Consider the following 6,000-nt stretch of genomic DNA (forward strand, 5'->3'; position numbering starts at 1 on the left):
TAGTTTCTTGTTTTGCTTGCACTCATTCTTTACCCCACTTCTTGTTTTTTAGGAGGTGTTTGCTCAGTTAAAAAAAACTGCAAGAAAAACAGGTTCAACACATCTGTCAAGACCTCATTTTCGTAAATCATAAGTTTCCTGTTTTCACTTGTATGTTTATTACTGAAATAGGGATAGGGACAGTGTATTTGCATTATTTAGACTGTCTGTGTGTATGAGCTCCTAACTATTCCTGATGTTTCTCAATCCTTACAAGAATATGATTATGCAGAAAACATTGTTGTGTATGTCACCCGGTTAACAGTGTAGTAATTGGCAGAAAAGTCAGACAGACACAGAGAAAACACTGGCTGTTTGCTCTGTTTTTTTCTTCTTCTTTGCTCTCTTTTTTACTGAGAAGAATTTCCTGTTTTGCTTATTTTCTTCTGAAGGGACTTTTGAAAGCAAATGCATGGCTGTTCCTTCATTTGTTGCTCAAACAAAAAGAGTTTGATGTAATTAAATGAGGTTAGACCAGCATTAAATAATCAGATAGAGCTCTGAATTGGGCCTTCAGATGTCCACCTCCACCCAGTTGAATGTTTGAGCTTCACTGTGCAGAGTGATGTATGTGCAGAGTTTGACACTAGAAAGCTGTTTTCACATTCATCTGCTGAAGTTTCTCTGTGCTCACTTTAATCTCTTACAACCCCATTTTTTTGTCCACATGCCCTAAAAAATAATGTGACCCAAAAATACAAGGTCTTGGTGTCTCAAAGTTACAGAGGCTGAAGTGTCACACGGTGTAGTTTAACAAGTTAAAGCTGAGCTGAGTTAACTTGACGTTCACGTGCGAGCAGGTTTTGTGACATCACATATAGTTTGCAGGCCAACCGTGTGATGTGGAAACGTGAAACCTCGAGTGCACAAACGGAGTGAATGGACTTTTCAGGAAAGTTGGAGACATCTTATGTCCAGCTGTAACTGTCCAACTTTTGAAATGAAAAATAATTTGCATTTTTCTTCAAATTCTTGATTTTCAATGAATGACAAGAAGACTTTTTAACTTTTTTTTATGACTAATCTGTTAAGTGGACACCTCCAAACACACAAAAAACTATATTAAACACAAATAATTAAAAGAAAGATTCAAAGCAGACTATTTTCATATACCTTAAAACTAGACATTTGATAAAAACTCTAAAAAGTTTATGTTTTCAAGGTGCAACAGACCTATAAGAGAGCATTGGGCACTGTGGAAGAAGAGAAGATCCCCTTACTGTATGTGTGTAATCTGGGATCTGCTGATGGAAATGGACCAAAGTGGGCCTTTGACTTTGCCCAATCAGACCAGTGTGAGTGTGCAGAGGGCAGGACTGGTCAGTGGGAGTGTATCAAAGAGAAAACCATATATAGGACATCAACATGCTTTAAAAATCCATCCGTCCCTGAGCTGGTCTCTCTGCTTCCCAGTTTTGTTTTTTTTTGTTACCTGGTGTCCTCCATCATGCTGTTTCAAGCTCTGCTGCAGACCTCGCTGGTCCTCTGGATGGCTCAGCAAACTCTGCAAGGCGGTAAGAAAAATGTGGGATTTTATGGGCTAATTATGAAAAGACAGAACACTGGTTGTGTATTAAAACAATACACAGATTTAAGAAGTGTTCAGTTTCTGTCAAATTTGAGATTATACATTTGACAGGTTTTTAAACTTCAGATTCCCTCTTAATTTCTGCTCTGCTATTTTAAGGCAAGGCAATTACGTTTGTATAGCACATTTAAACAACATGGCAACTCAAACTGCTTTGCATACTATGTAAAAGGCACCAAGATGAAATGTAAAAGCAACTTCAAAAGTCAATATAGTCAATATGAAAGCCAATATAAAAAGAGGAATATAGTCAATATAAAAGTCAGTATAAAAAAGTCAATATAAGAAAAGTCAATATAGTGAATATAAAAAGACATTTAAATACAACTAAAGTCTTAAATTGGACATGAAAATAACATAATAGAATAAAACAGATAAAAGAGGACAATAAAAGTTACAATTTAGTGTAAGATGTTAATCAAAAGCCTCAAATTTGATTTAATCAAAGGCAGCAGCAAACAGAGAAATGATGCCCAATCACTTAAAATGATCAGTTTTAATCTTAACACAGATATTATTCCCCTTTGTTTGAGTTTACTCAATTCAGCTTATTGCTTAAAAACGATAAAACCATCAGGTTAAAATGATAATATTGCGAAAACTGGAATATTTGTTGAAATTATTGGTCCTTCTTATTCTGCATCAACTAGTTTTATTGGTAATTCTGCATTTAGCCATAGTTATATTGAATCCCAGTTATGCCTGTAGATGTCACGGTAAATAGTTTTAATTTGAGGTAACACATTTATCAAAGAGCTTACGTAATGGCAGATGACAAAAGCAGCTGTCAAAGCTCTGATGGATCGGTGCCTTCAGTGAGTCACTCTCACTCACTTGTTAAATATCGTGTGTGTGAGATTGAGGGAGAGAAAAAAAAAGTACTGGACCGGTGTGGGGCTGTGTGAGCTCCAGGCATCAGTGATCTCGCCAAGTCACTGCGGTCTATATCATCTAATTTCTTTGGATCACAGGATGCGATGAAAAGGTGGCATAGGCAGGCGAGATTTGACGACCAATTGTGAGATTAGCTAACTGACTCCACACAGTTCATAGTTATTTTGTCTCATCCTCAATCCATCAATGGACGTCTGTTTCTCTGCCGTCATGTTGGCCAGTCGGAGGCAGCAGTCATGAAACACTATGGTGACATTTGTTTCTCAAAGGTCTTAACTTACTGAAGGTAGCATTTCAGGAGGTATCCGGTGAAAAGGCCTCAAAGTAAAGTTAATTAAAAAGATATTAAAGTTATTCCCACTTGCTGCAACACCTTGTCTTATAGGTTTTTCGGTTCAGCTACATTATTTCTTCATTATGTGGAAAACTATTAAAGTGAACAGGAATCTAACAGTAACAGCTTAGATTTCACTAATCAAAGACAAACATTTAATACATTTTTAAAAAACAAATGCATATATGGGCAAATGCATATTCCTTGTTCATGCTGTACTTTTAAACTTTACTTTATGTTTGTTTTATACACTTTGAATTAATTTTTTTGGTTAAATTTAATTTGATTTAATTATTTTTAACACTGTAAGAATCTTTATAAGTCTTTACAGGTCTGTTATGTTGCATGAGCCATTTCACATAATATCACATGATCATTTTTGGCATTTTGATAACTTTAAAGAACAAATCGTCATTAATTTTAATATCACTAACTGTAATATTTTCTCTTTCTTTTCAGGGGTTAAGCCTCAGGGTGTAGGCTATGGGAGAATGCTGCCAAGCAGAGGTATGGAAATAGTTTTTATATAGTTTATAAAGTGTTTTTGTCCTTATGAACTTATAATTCAATATCTTTGAAGGTCATCGAGCTACATTTAAAGGTGTGTGAAAGATTAGCTTGGAAGGTTAGCTAAACCACGTAGACTTCAAGCTAACGGAGTTGGAAGTCTGTCATTATCTCTTTGTTTTTTGTGTCTATGTTTAGTAGAGCTGCCACAATTGTTCAGTAAATAAATGAAATGTGGACTTTTAGATTGACTAAGAATTATTTTGGTAGTCGATAAATCACTCGGAGTATTCTTTTAAGCAGCACAGAGATTGAAAAGTGGCTGATAGTAGCTGTTATGCCACCAGTGGTTCAGTGGTAAGCTGCTTTCCAATACTGGTTCCTGGCATGTGGCACTTAAAAAGGGCTTAGCTACTTTTATTAAGTGACTGTCACATGCTAATAGACGTAGCCTTAGCTAACATGGCTACTGTTAGCCGAGCTACTGTAGCAAGTCTGACTAATTCATAACAGAAATTTAGAACCAACTAACCAAATTGCCCCCACTCCTCCACATGTTAATGATTAGATTTTTATACAAATGTATTTTGAAAGTCTTTAAATTATTAATATTTAACTCTTTCGTTGATCAGCTGTGAGCAAGTCTGTACAAATAGTCATATTTTCTATCTCTGGGTGCAAAAAGGCAGGTATGGATATCGTATTGCAGGGTTTGATGGGAGATGTTTCGATACTACTTGCTATCGATTTATTTCAGTTGATACCTGAAAGGTATTGAGTACTAATACCCAACCCTACATGCATATGTCATATTAGTTACTGGTGGATATCAATGTTTCTTTGACCGTTTTCTACCGTGTTGTGGTATTTTCTCATTGTGATATATCTTTTGATAATCTGAAATGACAATCTTTGTATTTATTTATTACAGCTGATATAGTTTGATTGTAAATTACTGCATAACTCACTATAAATCCAGCACCATATACCATTTTCTAGCAACATACCACTCCTAATCCACCATCATAAACCATGATCACCAGCGACATACCACTCTAGGGATCGGCATATCCTGCTGAACCACTATTGGCATACCATCAACCAATTTTTGTTCTTAGAGTCACTCAAAAAGTGTCCTAATGATCTGATTCCAGCCTCTCACATGTGAATATTTTCTGTTTTTTATAGTCCTTTATGTCAGTAAACTGAAGAGACATACAGACATTTGAGGACTTATGACATTTTTCTGATATAACAAGAAAAAAGTCAACAGTTAAATTGATAATGAAAATGATTGTTGGATCCAGTCATAATGTGTATTATTTTCCCTTCAGGTGTTGGCATTGGAGTAAAACCTGGAGGTCAGTCTTTTTCTCAGCATGCATTAACCATTACACCCCTTGGTTTACTAATTTCTAAAGTCCAAATATGTGTAATTAAAAAATAATGTTACAAATCAATACAAATGAGCACTTTCTTTGACTGAATTGTGGATGCAGTATTATCTATATTAATATAAAATGTTCACTCTTCACTTCATTTTACATGGAAATAGACAGATTTCTATTGTTAGTATTCAGGATGCAATGAGAGTACATGTTTCTTGCTTGAACTTTTGACTGGTGTAATAAACTCACTGACTTTTTTCTATAGCTGGTCCCCTTGGAGCATTGGGGAGCCGATATGGCAGCAAAGCAATGAAGACTGGAAGTATGTTTAATATTTTCTGCAGGCAGACTGATGTTATATTAGTTTCTCATCATATACTGTAAGTAATGTTTACATTTTTCCCTTTTCTTCTTCTTCTTCTTCAAAAAAAAAATCTTAGTGGGACGTTATCCAGCGGTCCAGCCCGGTGTTGGTAAGTTGTCAAGGAGCAAATCTTTACACATGAATAATGCATGCTGCAGTATTAGTTTATATATACTGCAGCCAATAAGACAAGTGGCAAAAGATGTTTAATGTTTAATAAAAATACAGCAACAAAATCTAAAGTTATATAATGACCATGACCACGATTGATCTTTGAAAAGAGGCAGAGACTTTCACTTTTTACTTGGGTAAAGTTTTCATTCCTTCCTCCATTTGCTAGACCTTTGCTAGAAACCTTTCGCAGCTTAATATTTGGACATTTCGTTAGACCTCTATCAGACACAGACCAAGTGGACTCAAAGGCAGAGACAGGACACAGGGATGAAGAGTTCTCAAGTTGTTTAATTCAGTCCAAAAGTCAGAAACCAGGAAGTCCAAAATCACAGGGCAGAAGTACAAAATCACTCGGCAGAAACTCGGAATCCAAAAGGCAAAAACTGGTCAATAACACTAATAATCTAAATTGAGATAACGCTGGAACTCTGACAGGAAACTGACGATCTGGCACAGAAAGGAAAGAGCACACCACATATATACACTGGGTAACGAGGCACAGGTGAAACACATTAGGTGAAGGGAGGCAAACAGGAGGGTAGGAAGTTAGACAAGACATACCAAAATAAAACAGGAAGTAGACAAGACAAAAAACTAACAAACCAAAATACATCACAAAACTACCGGGCCCTGACAACCTCCGCTCCACTCCCTGCTAAGACGAAAAAAATGGGTTAACATAGCAATCCATCCCCCTAAAGAAAAACCAAAA

Source organism: Scomber japonicus, chromosome 18, assembly GCF_027409825.1.
Source record: "Scomber japonicus isolate fScoJap1 chromosome 18, fScoJap1.pri, whole genome shotgun sequence".
NCBI lineage: Eukaryota > Metazoa > Chordata > Actinopteri > Scombriformes > Scombridae > Scomber > Scomber japonicus.